The following is a 23,339-nucleotide window of genomic DNA, read 5'->3' as shown; positions in this document are numbered from 1 at the left end:
ACATGTGTGAGATTAACCAATTGCAGTCTGAATCCATCCTGATCAATGGTAAACAATGTTAATGCATTTTCTATATAGGCATGATGGGTATACTGGGCATATTTGCTCAATGACTATATCAACAAATTTAATATTTTAAAAGTATTGATTATTTTATTTCTTTTAATATATACTTTTATTGATTTTAAAAGCCCCATTTTCCAGTTTGGTGAGGTATACATCTAAAAACAAGAAGAAGACTACATGCTTCTATGAAGGACTTTTCTCATCTTCAACGTCCTTGCCGCTGCAGATGCCTTGCATTTGCCTCAGGCGTCACAGGAAACAGGGCGATAATTCTGAACACTGACACAGCCGTGGGGGTGCATGCTGCAAGTGGCTGAGTACGCCACAAAACATAGTACAAAACAAAAAGGAAAGCAGTTGTACATCAAAGGCACCAAAAATAAAAAGTAAAAAATAACATTAAATAAAACTATTAAAACATAGAGGTAGGAAGCCACAGAATCCTTATCCGTTTCGTGCCCATAGCTGGCACATAACGCGTAAGGATTCTGTGGCTTCCTACCTTTAAGTTTAAAGTGTATCATTAATGTTATTTTTTATTTTTGGTGCCTTTGATGTGCCGCTGTGTTCCTTGTTGTTTTGTATTTTTCTCATCTTCTAAAACTGGAACTCTTTCCTATGACATGGAGAGTCCACAACGTCATTCCAATTACTAGTGGGATATTCAACTCCTGGCCAGCAGGAGGAGGCAAAGAGCACCCCAGCAAAGCTGTTAAGTGTAACTGCCTTACCCATAACCCACAGTCAATCTCTTTGCCTATGTCAATGGAGGTTGTGCATAGTTGCTGTCTGAAGAATGTAATCCTTATATGGGTACTTTTCCATGCAAGCAGGATTGGGGTCTAGCTGTGTCCATGTCAATCTCTTCAGAAAGAGTAGTGGTGGCTTTTAGCAGTTAAAAGGCAGCAAGGAAGTCTTTGCTTTACTTTTAACACTTTGTTACCCCTTTGTAGAAAGTCAGAGTTGGTTACTCTGTTCTTTCTTTTCCTACAGGTCCATGACAGGGAGTGTTGTACCTGCCACAAGTAAGGATCAGCCTCTATCATGCAAAAGGATCTCAGGTAAGTGCCTTTTCCTTCTAGGTACAGAAGGGCTGCAGCACGTAAGAGGTTAATCCTCATTTTCAGATCCTTTCTGGGACATAATAATCCTTATACTTTAAGGATTCATATTGGGGACACAATATTTGACTTAAAACAGTATGGCACTTATTACAGTAGGAACAGGCATCTAGGCTAAGAGATGTAAGAGGTTAATAATAATAAGGATATCCTTTATTTCTTAACCTATTTCTCCTTTTTATTTCTATGATGGGAGTTTTTATTTTATTATTATACTAGCCTGGATAACTTTGAGGGCTTATTTAATTGGCACTTAAAAAGGGAAAACCATTTTTAAACAGGCATTTTCACACATTTTTTTCACTGATGAGAATAACTGCGCAGTTAATATTGGTCCCGTTCACGTGACCCACACTTCCAGTTTTGCGGAACAGTTGAGACAGATAGCGATATTTTACTTCAGAGCAGAGGATCTCCAGCTAGAAGTTTTCGTGTCTGCTTAGAGTCTATCTTCTACCCGGATCGTCTAAGAGGAAAGGAAATCTCTACAAGGAGTTCCGTTTTTCCTCTTACTAGAGGAGTGTCTCTCTTGGCTGTTATGAGCCTCAGGCAATCTGAGGTTTTTGTTCAATAGCGACTTTGATGTTTATTTTTCATCTTCTATACCCTGAATAATTAATTTGGTAAATACATTTTTTCTTTACCTAATAACTTTATTTTTACTAGTGGGACTTTTTACTCCATAGCATGGACTCAGAACAGAATCAGTCCATCTATATAGATAAATGTTTATTATGCTTAGAGGCCCAAATTGTTCTTCCTATACAGTTTTGTTCCTCTTGTTTAGCTAAACACCTGGGGGTGTTTATTTACCTGGGGATTTTGCTGCTCAGATTTCTTCTGCAGTAACACCATCTTTGTCAGCTTTCACTTCATCGGGTAAGGGTAAGAGAAAATCTAAACATCTGCCTGATAGTAAGGCTTCTGACTCTTGGACTGCATTAGCCAATATTTCTCAGATTTCTGATGAGGAGCATACATAAGTAGCTTCTGAAGTTGAGATCTCAGACTCTGACACTTTAGCAGAAAAATCTTCAGAAACGGAAGAGGTTAATTTTAGATTAAAGCTTGAACACCTCCGGTGAACCTTCAATTGCTGTCAACCCAATGAAGTCTTCTAAACTGGATAGAGTTTATGATTATCCATCTTCTGAGGAGGTTTTTCTTGTTCCAAGGAAGATGTCTGAAATTATAGCTCAGGAATGGCATAAGCCAGGGGTTCCCTTTTCCCCTTCCCCTGTTTTTAAAAAGATGTTTCCTGTTGCTGACTCTATTCGCGACTCTTGGCGCACTGTGCCTAAAGTAGAAGGAGCTATTTCTACTCTTGCTAAGAGAACTACCATTCCTATAGAGGATAGTTGCCCTTTTAGGGATCCCATGGATAAGAAGCTAGAGGCTTACTTAAAAAAGATGTATATCCATCAAGGATTACAGTGGCAACCAGCAGCGAGTATTGCTATGGTTGCGGGAGCTGCATCTTATTGGTGCGATGCATTGTCTGATCATATTACAGAAGAAACTACAGTAGAGGAGATCCAAGATAGGATCAAAGCTCTAAAATTGTCCAATACCTTTATCTATGATGCCAATATGCAGATAATTCGTCTGGGAGCTAAGATGTCTAGCTTCAAGGTACTAGCTCGCAGGGCTCTATGGTTAAAATCTTCGTAGGCCAATGTCTCTTCTAAGGCTAAGCTTTTGGCTTTACCTTACAAGGGAAAGACTCTTTTTGGACCTTGTCTGGCAGAGATCATTTCAGAAATTACAGGTGGAAAGGGATCTTTCCTACCTCAGGACAAGAAGAATAGACCTAGAGTAAAATACCTTTACTCTCTGGGATTTATTGTACCAGTCCCTCTATTAGAACAGGGTCTAGGTTTTTATTCAAATCTATTTGTGGTTCCCAAAAAGGAGGGAACTTTTTGGCCCATTCTAGACCTCAAGTGTCTCAACAAATTCTTCAGGGTTTCGTCCTTCAAGATGGAAACTATTCGTTCCATTCTTCCTTTGGTACAGGAAGGTCAGTTTATGATGACCATAGACCTGAAGGATGCATACCTTCATGTTCCCATTCACAGAGAACACAATCAGTATCTGAGGTTTGCCTTTCTGGACAAGCACTTCAAATTTGTTGCACTTCCATTTGGTCTGGCCACTGCTCCCAGAATAATCACAAAGGTTCTGGGAGCGCTATTGGCTGTGATCAGATCCCAGGGAATTGCTGTAGCACCTTATCTAGATGACATCTTGGTTCAGGCGTCATCTTTTCAACTAGCCCAATCTCATACAGAGATGCTTTTCCTTTTCTACGTTCCCGTGGGTGGAAAGTGAATTTGGAAAAAACTTTCTCTTGTTCCATCTACTAACGTGTGTTTCCTAGGGACTATAATAGATTCCATGTTTATAAAGATTTTCCTGACGGAGGTCAGAAAAAACAAAATTCTTGCTTCTTGCTTTTCCCTCCAGTCTGCCTTTCGTCTATCTGTGGCTCAAAGCATGGAGGTGATTGGTCTGATGGTGGCATCCATGGACATCATTCCTTTCGCTCAGTTCTATCTACGACCGTTGCAACTTTGTATGCTCCGTCAATGGAACGGAGATCATTCAGATTTATCTCAGAGGATAAATTGGACCCTCTAACAAGAGACTCTCTCTTGTGGTGGGTGACAGGAACATCTGTCTTGGGGCACCTGCTTTCTGAGACCTTCCTGGTAATTTGTGACTATGCATGCCAGTCTGTCAGGCTTGGGAGCTGTTTTGGGTCCTCTAAAGGCTATGGGCCTGTGGTATCGGGAAGAGTCCTCGCTTCCCATAAACATCTTGGATTTGAGAGCTATTTTCAATGCCCTATCAGTGTGGCCTCAACTGTCGTTGGTCCGGTTTATAAGATTCCAATCAGACAATATCACCTCAGTTGCTTACATCAACCACCAGGGAGGGACTCAGGGTTCCTTAGCCATGAAAGAGGTGACTCGCATTCTACAGTGGGCGGAAGCCCACAATTGTCTTCTATCTGCCATCCACATTCCAGGAGTGGACAACTGGGAGGCAGATTTTCTGAGCAGACAGACCTTTCATCCTGGGGAGTGGGCTCTCCATCCGGAAGTGTTCTCTCATATATCCCTCAAGTGTTGGGTTCCAGAGTTGGATCTGATGGCATCCACCAAAATACCAAGGTTTCAAAGTACGGTAAAGGTCAAGAGATCCTCAGGCCGTTCTGATAGATGCTCTAGCAGTTCCTTGGAGGTTTTCTCTGGCTTATCTGTTTCCTCCATGTGCTCTCCTTCTATGAGTCATTGCTCGTATCAAACAAGAGAGAGCATCAGTGATACTAATACCTGCATGGCCTCACAGGATCTGGTTCGCAGATCTAGTAAGGATGTCATCTCTACTTCCTTGGAGGTTACCTCAGAGGAAAGACCTTCTAGTTCAGGGTCCTTTCCTCCATCCAAACCTAGATTCTCTGAAGCTAACTGCTTGGAGATTGAACGCCTAGTTCTGTCTAAGCATGGTTTTTCTGAAGCGGTCATTGAAACTATGATTCAGACTCAAAAACCGGTTACTTGAAAGATTTATCATAATATATGGAGTAAATATCTTTATTGGTGTGAATTTAAGGGGTTCTCCTGGAGCCGGGTGAGGATTCCCTGGATTTTGTCCTTTCTTCAGGATGGCCTGGATAAGGGTTTATTGTCAGTACCCTAAAGGTACTGCTTTATCTATCCTTTTGCACAAATGTCTGGCAGACCTACCAGATGTTCAAGTCTTTGTACAGGCCCTGGTTAGAATAAAGCCTGTGTTTAAACCTGTTGCTCCCCCGTGGAGTCGTAATTTAGTTCCTAAAGTTTTGCATCAGGCTCCGTTTGAGCCAGTGCATGTTGTTGATATAAAACTGTTATCCTGGAAAGTTTTGTTCCTTCTTGCCATTTCTTCTGCTCACAGAGTTTCTGAGCTTTCAGCTCTGCAGTGTTATTCCCCCTACCTTATTTTTTCATGCTGATAAGGCCTTCTTACTAAATTGGGCTTTCTCCCTAAGGTGGTATTGGATCGAAACATTAATCAGGAAATTGTTGTTCCTTCTTTTTTGTCCTAATCCTTCTTCTCAAAAGGAACGTCTTTTGCATAACTTGGATGTTGTGCAGGCTCTAAAAATTTTTTTACAAGCTACTAAAGATTTTCGGCAATCTTCTGCCCTGTTCGTTGTTTTCTCTAGAAAGCATAAGGGTCAGAAGGCCACATTTACTTCTCTGTCTCTCTGGTTGAGAAGTTTGATTCGTTTGGCTTATGAGACTGCTGGACAGCAGCCTCCTGAGAGAATTACAGCTCATTCCACTAGGGCTGTCCCTCTTCTTGGGCTTTCAAGAATGAAGCTTCTGTGGAACAGATTTGCAAGGCGACAACATGGTCCTCTCTGCATACTTTTTCAAAATTCTACAAATCTGATACTTTTGCCTCGCCCGAGGCTTCTTTTGTTTAGGTTCCTCCTGCCTTTTTTTTCTCCCTCCCTGTTCATTCTGTGTCCTCTAGCTTGGGTATTGGTTCCCACTAGTAATTGGAATGACATTTTGGGCTCTCCATGTCATAGGAAAGAAAACAAAATTTATGCTTACCTGATAAATTTCTTTCCGGACATGGAGAGTCCACGACCCCGCCCTCTTTTTTAATTATAATTCGGCAGTTTTTTTGTGTAAACCTCAGGCATATTTTCACCCTTGTGTTTCTTCCTTTTCTATTTCCTTCAGCTGAATGACTGGGGGTTATGGGTAAGGCATTTACACTGAACAGCATTGCTGGGGTGCTTTTTGCCTCCTCCTGCTGGCCAGGAGTTGAATATCCCACTAGTAATTGGAATGACATTGTGGACTCTCCATGTCCGGTAAGAAAGAAATTTATCAGGTAAGCATACATTTTGTTTTAACAGTACTGAAACTGTAAAATGTGAGCCACTCTATTGTAACAGGATGTTCAAATGAGATTGCACCTTTCACATTTTACAGTTTCAGTACATTCAGTTTTAGAAGATGACATAAGGCCTTCTAATAGAAACCCATAGTCTTCTTGTTTTCAGATATATATTCTGCCAAACCATAAGCCAGTAATCATTAAATGTAAATATTGAAAAAAAACACTTTAATAATATTATAAGTGGCAATATAGTCATTGAGCAAATATGCCTAGTATACCCATCATTCCTAGATACAAATGGCAATCAGATTAGAATAGATTCCTTTTGAACTCCTGGTGATGAATAAGCAATCCTGTTTGAAAGTCGTTTATAAAGATAATAGCAATCATGACAGTGTGAGTGTGACTTAGAAACAAATATTAACAGAAGGAGATTGTTACACATCATCTCTAGATTTTGGGGCCTGATCTCACTTTTTCTGAGGATCCCCTTAGTTATATAGGATTTCATGTACTCAACACTCACACACACACATATATATATATATATATATATATATATATATATATATATATATATATATATATATATATATATATAAAAAATATATATATATATATATATATATATATATATATATATGTGTGTGTGTGTGTGTGTGTGTGTGTGTGTGTAAATAAACATATACAGTGAGGGGAAAAAATATTTGATCCCCTGCTGATTTTGTACATTTGCCCACTGACAAAGAAATGATCAGTCTATAATGGTAGGTTTATTTGAACAGTGAGAGACAGAAGAACAACAACAAAATCCAGAAAAACGCATTTCAAAAAACGTTATAAATTGATTTGCATTTTAATGAGTGAAATAAGTATTTGATCCCCTATCAATCATCAAAATTTTGCTTCCCAGGTGTCTTTCATATAGGTAACGAGCTGAGATTAGGAGCACTCTCTTAAAAAAAAAAACCCTGAAAAGCTGACTTAAAATATGTAAACATGAATTTAAAGGGACAGTTTACTCAAAAAATGTCTCCCCTTTTATTTGTTCCCAATGATCCACTTTACCTGCTGGAGTGTATTAAATTATTTACAAGTATTTCCAATAGCCTTCTATTAGCATTTTAAATAGTTTATTTAGCCTGTGGTATCCCCACCCATCCTGAAAGTTTTTGGTCTCGAGGCCAAGCTCTGTTAACATAGCCAGTAGAAGAAATTACACTCCCAGTGGGTTATAGAAGAGATAAGGTAATAAAATGTTAATTTTCCATTGTTCTCTCCAAGTACTGGTGATTGGTTTATGGACAGATATAAGATAAAGAAGCAGGTGATATGTACACAATGTGATAAAGTAATATGATCTGATTATACCTACAAACTCAACCCAGTTTATTAGGTTGTGGCTTCAAAACACAAAATCAGCTAATTCATATACACAAATAAACCTTAAAAAAACAAATCTCATACATTTTATACTCTGAAACTGGAAAAACAAGTAATTGGAAACACATTAAGAGAAAAACTATTTTATAGTATACTGCCCCTTTAAATACTAATCTTTAGAATGAAAAAGTGATATAGTGAAAACTCAATAATAGCTAATAGTTTAAAATAAGTAGGGGTTAAGGTTAGGGTCATGACTAGTTTTGGAATTAGGGTAAGAACCAGGATTAGGATTGGTGTATGGGGTTAGGTTTATGGCTAGGGTTGGAATCAGGGTAAGAACCAGGGTTAGGATTAGTGTATAGGGTTAGGGTTATGGCTAGGGTTGGAATTAGGGTAAGCACCAGGGGATTAGTGTATAGGGTTAGGGTTATGGCTAGGGTTGGAATTAGGGTAAGCACCAGGGGATTAATGTATGGAGTTAGGGTTATGGCTAGGGTTGGAATAAGGGTATGCACCAGGGGATTAGTGTATGGGGTTAGGGTTAGGGTTATGGCTAGGGTTGGAATTAGGGTAAGAACCAGGGGATTAGTGTATGGGGTTAGGTTTAGGGTTATGGTTGGAATTAGGGTAAGAACTAGGGTTAGGATTAGTGTATGAGTTTAGGTTTAGGGTAATGGCTAGGGTTGGAACAAGGGTAAGCACTAGGGGATTAGTGTACGGGGTTAGGGTTATAGTTGGAATTAGGGTAAGAACCAGGGTTAGGATTAGTGTATGAGATTAGGCTGAGGTTTAGGGTAATAGCTAGTGTTGAAATTAGGGTAAGGATTAGGTTTAGGGTTATAGCTAGGGATGGAAATAGTGCTTTCTGTTTGTTGCCATTGCCAATGGAAAAGGCACTACAAAGGTAGTAAAAGGGCCCAATATGCACTGGTTACATTGTGGCTGTGGTATTCATTGACACATACCCACAAAATAAATACAGTGCAGTCAAGTAATTTTTGAACCCAAATGTCAATATAAACCGTAAAAGAAAAAAGAAAAAAAAGAAAAAAAAAATTTAAATAACATTTCCACTAAACTTTCGTTTTGCAATTTTCCTACCTGAATTTCCCATTTCAAGAAGTAATGAGCCTCTGAAAATTATGGTTCCCCACCCCCAGTAAACTTAAGCTTGAATGCGCAGGCAGCCTCTATTCCCTTCTGTGCACGGCTACACAGGGAGGAAGTGATGAGAGAGTGGAAGGTCACATGTTCTCCCTTTTTAGTTCCGGCTCCCAGCAGCATGTCTCTTGCATACAGCGGCCGTCTGTGAGGCAAAATTATAAGCAGATGGTCTTAGTCTCATGGCCGCTGTATGTAAGTCTGGAGTGTCTGTGTCCCCTGCTCCTTATAAGGCGGTATGGCCGTTTAACAGTGCTGCAAAATTTACAAATAATATGTGGAAAAGTATTATTTGTAAATTTTGCAGCACTGTTAAACGGACATACCGCCTTATAAGGAGCAGGGGACACAGACACTCCAGACTTACATACAGAGGCCGTGAGACTAAAAGCATCTGCTTACAATTTTGCCTCACAGGCGGCCGCTGTATGCAAGAGACATGCTACTACAGTAATACTGATGCGGGTGCCAGCGGCCAAGGGTGGGAGGAGGACCGTGAGTGATCAGCGGACACAGTCTGCAGAGACAGACTTACATACAGCGGCCGTGAGACTGAGAGCATCTGCTTACTTGCAATTTTGTCTCATGGCCGCTGTATGCAATAGAAAAAAAATTGTGGCATGCATTATGAATGGTAATAGTGGGAGGGGCTAAGATAACCGGCATCCCACCGGGCAAATGCCCAGTATGCCCTATGGTCAGTCCGGGCCTGATGGCCAAGACCAAAGAACTGTCCAAGGATGTCAGGGAGAAGATTTTAGACCTACACAAGGCTGGAATGGGCTACAAGACCATCACCAAGCAGTTTGGTGAGAAGGTGACAAGAGTTGGTGCGATTATTCGCAAATGGAAGAAATACAAAATAATTTTCAATCTCCCTAGGTCAGGGGCTCCATGCAAGATCTCACCTCATGGAGTTTTAATAATCATGAGAACAGTGAGGAATCAGCCCAGAACTACATGAGAGGATCTTGTCAATGATCTCAAGGCAGCTGGGACCATGGTCACCAAGAAAACAATTGGTAACACACTACACCATGAAGGACTGAAATCCTGCAGCTCCCACAAGATCCCCCTGCTCAAGAAAGCAAATGTATAGGCCTGTCTGAAGTTTTCCAATGAACATCTGAAGGATTCAGAGAAGAACTGGGTGAAAGTGTTGTGGTCAGATGAGACCAAAATCGAGCTCTTTGGCATCAACTCAAATCACCATGATTGGAGGAGGAGGAATGCTGCCTATGTGTAAGGTAGCTGCAATTTGAAAGTTGCTGTGAGCTTTATTCTGGAAAGAGCTGTAAGGTTTGTTGGATCACAACTGCAGAATTAACCTTTCAGAAAGAATGAGAGAAAAAATATATGGTGTATATATCTCCTGATTAGTTGGTTACAGGAGAGAGTGTATACACAGTTGATTATTTTAAGTGTCCTTTTTTATATGAGAGAGTATATGCATGGAACTCAGTTAATAACGTTATTTAGCAGATGTATATTTGAGTTGTAGTAATAAGCATCCTTCATATACATTAACTGGACATTGTGCAGGAATAACTAATAAGTGCTGTACCTTGAGCTGCAATGGAGTTTGAGACGGAGTACACAGCGGAGCGTTCATGACGTCACAACTAGGGTGTGTGAGCCTCAACCAATGATGTCCATGGAATTGCTGACAGGCTAGGTAGAGGGGAGAGCTCACAATGCTCTCTAACACGCTGATGTAGGAACCGGATCAATTAGCGATGGTAAGTGGTTCTCTGGTAGTGTTTGTAAAAGAAAGTCCAGCAATATAACACACCAGGTCAGCTGTAGATAGTGATATTGTCCCAAACATTAAATGATCACTTGATAGGAAGTCTTGAATTGCTGGTTGTTGTTTGTCCTCAAAATTACTATGTAAGGCTTGAAAGCTCCGGTAGTAAACACTAATATCCAGCAATAAACAATGGTAGTAGAAATGAATAACAGTTAATGAACTGTAGAGCCAAGCTTGAAGTTATGGAGGCTTCAGTTAGAGCACGTTTAGCTACTCAATCTTAAAACTATTGGCAATGAGCCATGAGCATGATGGGAATTTATAGACTTCCCTTAAAGAGACAGGAACATTCAGATTAAACACATGACAGATCCCCCCATCAAAGGGGCTGCACTGCAGCCATAGGAGCAGGTTTATCAGGATGAGACTGGTGAAATCGCGAAAGCAACCTCGTTGCATTAAGATGAGATGAAGGTTCCCAAGAATCATCCTCAGGGAGGAAACCCTTCCAGCGTACCAAATACTGCAGGGTACCCTTGTGCCAACGGGAATCTAAGATGGACTTAATTTCAAAGATTTCCTCCTCGTCATGAATTTGTGCTGGAATCACAGCAGAATGCTGTTGTCTGGTTGGAAAATATGGTTTAAGAAGTAAGACATGAAACGTCGAATGAATGCGATAAGATGATGGGAGATCCAATTTCACAGCATTTTCATTGATAAGCTGTGTAATCAAAAAAGGTCCTATGAACAATTGAGAGAACTTTTTGCTAGGTGTTTTAAGTTTCAGGTGTTTGGTTGATAACCACACTCTATCACGACTTTATAATTAGGTGATTTCCTTCTCTTGTTGTCGTAATAATGTTTTTGATGATCTTGTGCTGCCTTAATATTGTCTTGTAGTTGAGAAAAAGTATCCACAAGTGTATTAATAGTATCATCAACATGAGGTGAGGAGGAAGGAGAGTGAGTATACAAGTGGAAAACTGGATGAAAACCATAATTAGCGAAGAATGGAGAACATTTGGTGGAAGAGTTCATTAGATTATTGTAGGCAAATTCTGCTGTATACAAATTATCAGACCAATGATCTTGATGGAATGAACAGTAACAACAGATATACTGTTCTAACCACTGGTTGACCCTCTCCGTCTGGCCATTAGTCTGCGGATGGTAAGCGGTGCTGCATCGATGATCGATCTTAAGAATGGCACAAAGCTCTTTCCAGAATCTTGAGGTAAACTGGGTGCCACGATCTGTGATAATGATGTTAGGAATGCCATGTAATCTTACCACTTCCTTCATGAAGAGATATGCAGTCTGTGAAGCTGTAGGAAGTTTCTTGTAGGGAACAAAATGGGCCATCTTTGTAAGAAGGTCAACCACAACTAGTATTGTGTTAAAATTAGATGATCGAGGTAGATCCACAATAAAATCCATCCCGACAGTAGTCCATGGACCATTAGGTATAGGAAGTGGCTTCAACAAACCATAAGGACGAAATTTCTGTGGCTTTAGGGTGGCACAAACCTGACAAGAGTTAACAAAGTCCTTTACATATTTGACCAAATTAGGCCACCAATAATTTCTGCCAATCAAATCAGTAGTTCTAGTTATACCTCGGTGTCCTGCTAGAGGGGAATCGTGATGAGTAGTAGTCAAGCCCTCCCTGATGTCAGGTGGAATATAGATCTTATCATCGTGATAATACAACCCATCTTTGCCCAACCGGAGAACGTCTTTTGGTATGGAATTATCCTGTTGTTGTGAACAGCGAATTTGTTCATGAGAAATATGGGTAACACCAAGGAAATGTTTCGGAGATAGTATTGTTTGTAATGGAATGTCAACAGGTGGAGGTGTTAGAGATCTTGAAAGAGCATCTGCTTTCCCATTCTTCGAACCTGGACGGTAGGTTATATGGAAGTTGAATCTAGTAAAATATAAGCTCCATCTGAGTTGTCGAGCAGAAAGAGTTTTACTTGTTTGTAAATATTCTAGATTCCGGTGATCTGTATAAATGGTTATAGGGATAGTTGTACCCTCTAGTAGATGGCGCCAGTGCTCCAAAGATTTCCTAATGACGAGGAGTTCCTTTTCTCCTATGGAGTAATTCCTTTCAGGTGCTGACATTAGCGTTGAAAAGAAAGCCACTGGATGAATGGGATCAGGGTTAGGAAAATGCAAAATGGGTGCAGAAGAAAATGATCTCTTAAGTAAATCGAATGCTGATTGTGCGTCTTCATTCCATACAAAGGATGATTGATTACCTGCGAGAGATGAAAGAGGTTTAACAATTTGTGAAAAACCCTTAATAAATTTTCGGCAAAAATTGGAGAAACCAAGAAACTTTTTAACTTCTTTCTTAGAAGTAGGAATCGGCCTATTTAGGATGGCATCAACCTTGTTGTCTTCCATTCTAAGACCGTTGGGAGTGATTTGATAACCTAAGAAGGAGAGTTCTGTTACATGGAAAAGACATTTCTCTGGTTTGGCGAATAACTGATGAGTACGAAGCCTATCTAGAACGCAACGTACATGCTTCAGGTGTTCCTGCATGTCCTTTGAGTAGATGAGGATGTCATCTAAATAAACCACCAGGCACACGTCCAACAAGTCCCTGAAGATGTCGTTTATGAATGTTGGAACGTGGCTGGGGCATTGCAAAGGCCGAAAGGCATCACAAGATACACAAAAAGACCATAGCGTGTCCTGAAAGCTGCTAACCACTCGTCTCCTTTACGAATGCGCACAAGGTTATAAGCACCTCTTAGATCTAGCTTTTTATAAATCTTTGCTTCACTAAGCCTCTCTACCATCTCTGGGATCAGAGGAAGAGGATACCTATTCTTAATGGTCCTTTTGTTAAGTTGACTGTAGTCTATAATTGGACGTAGGGAATTGTCTTTATTTTTTACGAAAAATATGCCAGCTCCAGCAGGTGAAGTGGACGGTCTGATGAAACCTTTCTTTAGGTTTTCGTCCAGGTAAATCTTCAGGTGTTCCAGTTCAGGTTGCGAAAGTGGGTATATGTGCCCAAATGGAATTGAGGATCTTGGTAATAGTTCTATGGGGCAGTCATAGATGCGGTGTGGTGGTAGGTTCTCCGCTTCCTTCTTATCAAAGACATCAATATAATCCCTGTAGACCTCTGGTATGTTAAGAGTTGGTACAGCTTTGCTATGAAGAGATGCTTGAAAATGAATGCAGTTTTCCTTGCAAAACTGAGAATCGAACTCAACTAGTAACTCTTACCAATCAATAGTAGGTTGATGTTTCTGTAGTAAAGCAAAACCCAGAACCAGAGGAAAAAGAGGAGATGGGAGAACATCAAATTTAATAAATTCTGAATGTCCTGTAGAAGAAATCATTGTTATAGGAATAGTTTTGTGTGTAATAAGAGTAACAACAGAGCCATCAATAACACAAATGGAGACTGGTGTATTTTTCTTTTGCAGGGGTATTTTATTAATTTTAGTCAGATCAACATCTATGAAGTTGGATTGTGCTCCGGAATCAATGATGGCATTAGTTGACACCTCCTGATGACCCCACTGCAAAGAGATAGATAAAGTACAGTAGCTGAATCAATGATGCGATTTGAGAAACAATTTTTAACAGGTAAAAACTTACTAGGTTTTTGACGTTGAAGAACTGTGCATTCTCTGACGGAGTGGTTAGGAGATGCACAATACATACATAAATTCATCCTCCTTCTACACAACCTTTCTTCTGGTAGCAGAGGGCCTTTAACAAAGCTGATCTCCATGGGAACAGGTGATTCCTTGGAATTAGATGAGGAAGAATGAGAAGTGTAGGAACGATGTGGTGCATCTGAATGCTGGCGTTCTGCACGCCTCTCCCTGAGGCGCCTATCAATCTTGATGGAAAGCTCTATCAGTGCTTGTAAAGATCTTGGGGTATCTGCACGGGCAAATTCGTCCTTCAGTGCATCACTAAGACCAATTCAGTATTGATTTCGGAGTGCCACATCACTCCATTCCGTATCCTTTGAATAAAGTTTGAATTCTGTGAGGTATTCTTCTACTGGCCTACGGCCTTGATTAAGGGAACGCATTAAATTCTCTGCAGTAATTTGCTTCTGCGTATCTTCATATAAGGTACCCATTTGAGAAAAAAAATCAGTTAAAGATCCTAGGACTGGATCATCATTTTCAAAAAACATATCTGCCCAACTGCGGGGTTCACCTCTCAAAAAGGAAATAACTGTCATAACTTTAATTCTTTCATTAAAGTATGTCTTTGGCCTCATCTGAAAAAGTAAATAACAGGAGTTCCTGAATTGTCTGTACATGGAGCGGTCTCCGGAAAACTTCTCTGGCATAGAAACCTGAGGCTCAGGGGTATTATCCTTGATGATATTACGAAAAGTCTCATTTTGTAATTGTACATCCCTTAAGCCCTGTGTTAATTGATCTACCCGTTGGCTTAAATTATAGACAATTGTGGGTAAGTCTGCTGGATCCATTATTATAATTTTAGGACAATAGTTATGTAAGGTAGCTGCAATTTGGAAGTTGCTGTGAGCTTTATTCTGGAAAGAGCTGTAAGGTTTGTTGGATCACAACTGCAGAATTAACCTTTCAGAAAGAATGAGAGAAAAAGATATGGTATATATCTCCTGATTAGTTGGTTACAGGAGAGAGTGTATACACAGTTGATTATTTTAAGTGTCCTTTTTTATATGAGAGAGTATATGCATGCAACTCAGTTAATAACGTTATTTAGCAGATGTATATTTGAGTTGTTGTAATAAGCATCCTTCATATACATTAACTGGACAGCAGTACTTGTGCAGGAATAACTTATAAGTGCTGTACCTTGAGCTGCAATGGAGTTTGAGATGGAGTACACAGCGGAGCGTTTGTGACGTCACAACTAGGGTGTGTGAGCCTCAACCAATGATGTCCGTGGAATTGCTGACAGGCTAGGTAGAGGGGAGAGCTCACAATGCTCTCTAACACACAAATGTAGGAATCGGATCAATTAGCGATGGTAAGTGGTTCTCTGGTAGTGTTTGTAAGTCCAGCAATATAACATACCAGGTCGGCTGTAGATAGTGATATTGTCCCAAACATTCAATGATCACTTGATAGGAAGTCTTGAATTGCTGGTTGTTGTTTGTCCTCAAAATTACTAAGTAAGGCTTGAAAGCTCCGGTAGTAAACACTAATATCCAGCAATAAACAATGGTAGTAGAAATGAATAATAGTTAATGAACTGTAGAGCCAAGCTTGAAGTTATGTAGGCTTCAGTTAGAGCACGTTTAGCTACTCAAACTTAGAACTATTGGCAATGAGCCATGAGCATGATGGGAATTTATAGACTTCCCTTAAAGAGACAGGAACATTCAGATTAAACACATGACACTATGACCTCAAGAACACCATCCCCACCTTCAAATATGGTCGTGGAAACATTATGCTTTGGGGGTGTTTTTCTGCTAAGGGGACAGGACAACTTCACCACATCAAAGGGACGATGGACGGGGGCCATGTACCATCAAATCTTGGGTGAGAACCTCCTTCCCTCAGCCAGGGCATTGAAAATGGGTCGTGGATGGGTATTCCAGCATGACAATGACCCAAAACACACAGCCAAGGCAACTAAGGAGTGGCTCAAGAAGAAGCACATTAGGGTTATGGAGTGGCCTAGCTAGTCTCCAGACCTTAATCCCATAGAAAATCTTTGGAGGGAGCTGAAGGTTTGAGTTGCCAAATGTCAAGGGCTGTAGGAAATACAAAAGGCACAATTGTGATTTTCTAAAAACAAAAACAAAAACAAAAATGGCCTTTTCAGCCTAAAAAAACAGCCCAAAACAAGCCAGCCAATAGATTGTGATTGACTCAAAAGGCATTAAACACATAGTTTAAGGCATCTTCACTGCAGGGAAGTACTGCTGGGATGTAGGTGATCTAAGCCAGTGAGATAATGCCAAGAGGCATATATGTGTAGCAACCTATCACCTGCTGGCTTCCAGTAGTGCATTGCTGCTCCTGAACCTATCTAGTTATGCTTTTCAACTAAGGATACCAAGAGAAACAAAGTAAATTTGATTATAGAAGTAAATTGAAAAGTCTCTTAAAATTGCATGCTCCATCTGAACAATTGAAGAACTTTCATGCCCCTTTAACAAGATTGGTATCAAAGTTGCATGCACTTTGGTAAAGTGCCATAAAACATTTAAGTTATGTGCATATTATAGAAGGGTCAACTGAGGTAAAACAGTGTGTGGAAAAAAAAGTGTTCAAAAAAAGCTTATAAGTATTTTAATAAAATTTTCACATAATCTGCAAAATTACTTACACTTTAGTGCTGCCAAGTGTAGCCTGCTCCACCCCCTTATCAGTGTCCTACTTTAAACCTTGTGGTATCATATAACAAAGTGTGCATGTGAGAATAATTACTTATGCAAGCAAGGGGGGTTTTAATAGGGACAGCAGATACTGCTATTGTTTATTGCCAAGAGACTTGCTCATTTCCATGGGGATAATTATACTGTTCACTGTTTTAATCAGGTGTCATGTGACTCTGCCCCCTACCATGCACATGCATAAGTGCATTCTGCAGAAGCTATGGCCTGGATAGCACCTTCCATATATGGAAATGCCAAGGGTGGAGCTTGCTGCAAACAAAACTATGCCTGAATTAAAGGGGTTAATGAGGGTTAAAACAGAAACCGTTTTGCAGGTAAGCTTTGGCTGCATTATAAATTTAGAAACTTTTGTTAGTTCATACTGTTATAAGTCCCTTTAACCATTTGAGTGCTAATGACGGCTCTGAGCCGTCATGAGCACTCTCCCACCTTGAGGGAGATCTTGGGGCTCCTAACCGCTCCTACCCCGGCGATCGTGCCTCTAGAGTGACAGGCATCGCCGGGGCTTCACGTGATGCACAGTGACGTCACGCGCAATGACGTGATGACGTCACCGCGCAGCTTTATTTATACTTAAAGGACCAGTCAACACAGTAGATTTGCATAATCAACAAATGCAAGATAACGAGACAATGCAATAGCACTTAGTCTGAACTTCACATGAGTAGTAGATTTTTTTTCTGACAATTTTAAAAGTTATGTCTTTTTCCACTCCCCCTTTACCATGTAACAGCCATCAGCCAATAACAAATGCATACACATACCATGTGACAGCCATCAGCCATTCACAAATGCATACACACTTATTCTTGCACATGCTCAGTAGGAGCTGGTGACTCAAAAAAAAGTTTCAATATAAAAGGACTATTCACATTTTGTTAATGGAAGTAAATTGGAAAGTTGTTTAAAATGGCATGCTCTATCTGAATAATGAAAGTTTAATTTTGATTGAGTGTCCCTTTAACAATGTGAAGTATAGGAGGAGAGGGCATGCTGCTTAGAAGCCTGTATCTCAGGCATCTAAGCAGCTACAGACCCCCAAGACCCACAGTTGGAAAGGTAATCGCCTAACCTTTCCAACAGTGTACGTCTTGGGGGTCTGTACAAAAATAATAAAAAGTTAAGAAACATTTTTCAAAAATTAAAAAAGAAACTTAGAAAATATTAGTACCCAGGTGGGAAAGTGCTTAGCACTCAAATGGTTAATGTTTTAATTGACATTCAACAAATGAATAATTCATTGATATAGATACTGTATAATGGTAGAACCTCCAGAGTGACCACAATCTTTTGTGCTATGATCTCCTTAGGTTAGGTTATCTAATGATGCTCAAATCAATCACAATATCTACCAGCAGCACAATTATATTCACAAAGGAATAGTACCATCTACAATATGTGCTTTTTCAGATCTACAAAAACTCCAAAACACCCCAAAAATCAGGAAAGCTAAAATCTTGCTCATGCCAACTCATGAAGCAGATGGAGAGATTTGGTGATAAACTCTGGCTATTCTCTCAAGAAGGTTTGTGGATTTTACTGGTGGTTGAAGAGACAGAGTTACACTGGAGCTCAGTTAGCTGGTGACTGTGAGGAACAGCCTATGAACATTAGCAACCAGTAATAGTTTATATATCTAGCTAGTTGAGTGCCACCATTGAGACCCCCTGTGGTGGATATTCCATTTGCATAATTTAAAGGGTGATAAAATGTAAAATTAAAAATGTTCTATGTTGTTAGCGTTTAAACACACGTTGATAAGAAATTTACCAATAGACTGGTACAGCTATTCCCCTTGACATTCATTCTACTATTTGAATAAATAGGGGTTAAACACATAGAGAAAGTACTCCTCTGGAGCTGCAGAGAACTGCAAATAGCAGGGAACATCGGTGAAACAATCAGCCGCAGGAGTAGCACTCCCCTACTAATCTGTTCGCCAACTGTAATGTTTGCATCTCTAAAACATGGCATTACATATGTGTTTAACACATTTGCCTAACAGTAATTATTTGTTAGACATTTAGCAATACATGTATTAATTCTATCACTCTAGTTGTATTCAATAGAATAGTGTTTACACAAATTTTATTCTTTATTCCAATGTAAAAAAAACAGGGCAATCTCTGCAAATTATCCATATTATAGTTGTTTAATCGCATGTAAATTAAGTAACTAACTATTGTTATATGCCCACTTCCCAATAGTTAAGTGTAATTTCTTTACATTACTTTAACTCTGCAGGTGATTGAAGACCTCCCAAATTTTGCTGAGAATATCTAGGACCGGAAGTTTGGAGGCTGATGCAGGGAGATCCAGGGATGAAGTAGCAGCAGTCTCAATGCTGAGTCACATCTGATTGAAGAGGGAAGAACTTTGCATGTCATAGGCTGTGTACTACAGATATGGGAAAATTATAGGCTGGACTTGGCAAACCAGGACATGTCATGGGGAGTAAGAGAAGATAGACCTGGAGAATGAGCTGGTAATGTATTCTTATTCCATAAAAACAAGCCCCAAGCCTGCCAAATGTAACCTTTTATGCTAGCAAATATGGATCCGTCTGGATTCATGTGTAATGTACACAAAATGCATTAAAATTCATACTATCCCTCAGTAGTGGAGTTCCCTAGGTAAAAATGTCCTTTAAAACAATACCTGACCAGAAAGCATTAGAGAATCTCACCTGACCAGACAGCTATAGAGAATCTCACCTGACCAGAGAGCTTTAGAGAATCTCACCTGACCAGAGAGCATTTAAGAATCTTACCAGACCCAGTGAGCTTTAGAGAATGTTACCTGAATAGAGAGCTTTAGAGAATCTCACCTGACCAGAGAGCTTTAAAGAATCTTACCTGACCAGAGAGCTTAAGAGAATATCATCTGACCAGAGAGCATTAAAGAATCTTACCAGACCCAGTGAGCTTTAGATAATGTTACCTGAATAGAGAGCTTTAGAGAATCTCCCCTGACCAGAGAGCTTTAGAGAATATTACCTGAGCTTTAGAGAGCTTTAGAGAATCTTACCTGACCAGAGAGCTTTAGAGAATCTCATCAGACCAGAGAGCTTTAGAGAATCTCAGCTGACCAGAGAGCTTCAGAGAATCTCACCAGACCAGAGAGCTTCAGAGAATCTCACCAGACCAGAGAGCTTTAGAGAATCTCACCAGACCAGAAAGCTTTAGATAATCTCACCAGACCAGAGAGCTTTACAGAATCTCAACTTGCTAGAGAGCTTTACAGAATCTCACCTGACAAGAGAGCTTCATAGAATCTCACCAGACCAGAGAGCTTTAGAGAATCTCACCAGACCAGAGAGCTTCAGATAATCTAATCTGACCAGAGAGCTTTAGAGAATCTCATCTGACCAGAGGGCTTTAGAAAATCTCAACAGACCAGAGGACTTTAGAGAATCTTACCTGACCAGAGAGCTTTAGAGAATCTCACCTGACTAGAGAGCATTAAAGAATCTTACCAGACCCAGTGAGCTTCAGAGCATTTCACCAGACCAGAGAGCTTTAGAAAATCTCACCAGACCAGGGGGCTTTACAGAATCTCACCTGGCTAGAGAGCTTTACAGAATCTCACCTGACAAGAGAGCTTCAGAGAATCTCACCAGACCAGAGAGCTTTAGATAATCTCACCAGACCAGAGAGCTTTAGAGAATCTCACCAGACCAGAGAGCTTTAGAGAATCTCACCAGACCAGAGAGCTTCAGATAATCTCATCTGACCAGAGAGCTTTAGAGAATCTCATCAGACCAGAGGGCTTTACAGAATCTCACCTGGCTAGAGAGCTTTACAGAATCTCACCTGACAAGAGAGCTTCAGAGAATCTCACCAGACCAGAGAGCTTTAGAGAGCTTTAGAGAATCTCACCAGACCAGAGAACTTTAGAGAATCTCACCAGACCAGAGAGCTTCAGGAAATCTCATCTGACTAGAGAGCTTTAGAGAATATCATCAGACCAGAGGGCTTTACAGAATCTCACCTGGCTAGAGAGTTTGCAGAATCTCATCTGACAAGAGAGCTTTAGAGAATCTCACCTGACCAGAGAGCTTTAGAGAATCTCACCTGGCTAGAGAGTTTTACAGAATCTCAACTGACCAGAGAGCTTTAGAGAATCTTACCAGACCACAGAGCTTTAAAGAATTGGGCCCCTAGAGTGAGGAGTTGCATAGCAGCAGATAACACTGCCCCTTTACATTTCATGAACCTGCTGTCTGTAAACTCCAAAGAAAAACGTTCTAGTCACTGCTAAGCTAAAACAGGACTTTGGGTAAAGTTTGCTTGTCTTTGCTTTCCAAGTTAATGCCTTTTTGCACAAAGTAGCCAAAGGAAGAGATATGGCACTAGCACCCCAGCTTGTTACGTGAGGACCACATTTTATTTAGTTCATTAGGTAAAGATATAGGAACAGATTTTGATCAAATCTCTTCTTTTTCTTTCTCTTCAATATGTAAAGCTGGTCAAGTTCTTGCTGTCTCATACCTCACCTTTCTCTATAGCAGAACTTTAAAGAGATGAAAGACAATTTACTTCTATTATCAGATTTGCTTTATTCAGCAGAACACATCAGTTGAGCCAGTGACAAGAGACATATATGTGCAGCCACCAATCAGCAGCTAGCTTCCAGTAGAGCAATGATGCTCCTTAGCCTACGTAGGTATGCTTTTCAACAAAGAATACCAAGAAAATGAAGATAATTAGATAATAAAAGTAAACAAGAAACTTGTTTGAAATCACATGTTCTATCTGAATCATTAAAAAAAATGGGCTTCATATACCTATAAGCTGAAATGTGTTTTAAAGAATTTCTGTAAAGTAAGCTATATTTCCAAGTCTTTTTCAAGGCTCCATTTTTCTTTTCCCATTTGTATCATCCTTCCCTTCATTCATGGTTTTTTACCAGGGGCATTCCAGAGGTTTTGTAACTACATTTCCCATGATGCTCAGCCAGCTGATGCTCAGCCGACTTAAAGTGTCTGAGCATCATAGGAAATGTAGTTCCAAAACCAATAGAGTGCCAAAGTTGATCACCCCTGTTTTAGACCCTCTTACTGTCAATTAATTTCATTGTCATTATTGGAGGCGTAAGAAAGTCAAAACAGGTTTGCTTACTGGTTGCTATTTTTTACCTGAAGCAATGTTCTGCTTGGGAACACATAGCTGCTCCTTGTTTCTGTGTCTGAGATTATTCTGAGCTATTTTTCCTTTCTGTTTCTTCATCAGGGCTGCAGATATTAAGCAATGATTTACGTCAGGAAAGTTCTTCACTATGAAAAGCACAATTGGGCTAAAAGAAGCTACTCACAGGTGGTAACTGTGCCATAGAACAAGCCATTGAGCTGTTTGTTCCTGAGAAATCGTGTGTCTTTCTGTATGTATTATGAAATTATTGTTGTTCGGTGCTTTGATGCGGAATCCGTTCTATAAAAAAATCTAGATACTTTTTCCATTGTTGTCTTTCATGTGAGTTATCCAGTAAACAGATAAAAAAACAAAAAAACATTTCTAGTGTAATTATATGTGGATTTTTGCGACCAAGACATGTCTGTGTGGTATTTGAATAACAATTCCAGACATCAAGTAAGTGATATTTCTGCCATAACACATGATATTGAATTTTTTTTACATATTTTCACATTTTTTTCACACATATTTGCCTCTAGGCGGGATTAAATCAAGCTATGTGTGTTTATAGGGGGACTCCCAGGGACACAATTAAGTCTAATAACCCTGTATATGCTGATATAATGGAATCCATCTTTACCCCTTGGTGACCAGACCACTTTTCCATTTGTTGACCGTTTGGGACCAGGACTATTTTTACAATTCTGCTGTGTTTGTGTTTAGCAGTAATTTTCATCTTACTCATTTCCTGTACCAACACATAATATATACTGTTTTTCTCACCATTAAATGGACTTTCTAAAGATACCATTATTTTCGTCATATCTTAGAGTTTTCTATAAAAATAATTATAAAATATGATGAGAAAATGGAGAAAAAAAACACTTTTTCTAACTTTGACCCCCAAAATCTGTTACACATCTACAACCACCAAAAAACACCCATGCTACATAGTTTCTAAATTTTGTCCTGAGTTTAGAAATACCCAATGTTTAAATGTTCTTTGCTTTTTTTCCAAGTTAGAAGGCAATAAATACAAGTAGAACTTTGCTATTTCCAAACCATTTTCTATTTTCAAAATTAGCGATAGTTACATTGGAACACTGATATCTGTCAGGAATCCCTGAATATCCCTTGACATGTATATAGTTTTTTTTCAGTAGACAACCCAAAGTATTGATCTAGGCCCATTTTGGTATATTTCATGCCACCATTTCACTGCCAAATGCGATCAAATTAAAAAAATTGTTACCTTTTTCACAAACTTTTATACAAACTTTAGGTTTCTTACTGAAATTATTTAGAAACAGCTTGTAAAATTATGGCACAAATAGTTTTGAATACTTCTCTGGGATCCTCTTTGTTCAGAAATAGCAGACATATATGGCTTTGGCATTACTTTTTAATAATTAGAAGGCTGC

At 39.6% G+C, this 23,339-nt stretch overlaps 1 long non-coding RNA gene across 1 annotated transcript; it reads left to right on the top strand.

Moving 5' to 3' along the window:
- Positions 1-19,124: 19,124 nt before the first annotated feature.
- On the top strand, positions 19,125-22,239 carry LOC128648101 (uncharacterized). The gene is made up of 2 exons (XR_008400511.1): positions 19,125-19,271; positions 22,018-22,239. It is a non-coding gene; the product is annotated as an uncharacterized LOC128648101 (long non-coding RNA).
- The last annotated feature ends 1,100 nt before the right edge of the window (positions 22,240-23,339 follow it).

The sequence above is a fragment of the Bombina bombina genome, chromosome 2 (assembly GCF_027579735.1).
Source record: "Bombina bombina isolate aBomBom1 chromosome 2, aBomBom1.pri, whole genome shotgun sequence".
In the NCBI taxonomy this organism is placed as follows: Eukaryota; Metazoa; Chordata; class Amphibia; order Anura; family Bombinatoridae; genus Bombina; species Bombina bombina.
The sequence above is the reverse complement of the archived record's forward strand: the minus strand, read 5'-3'. Positions and strand labels throughout refer to the sequence as shown.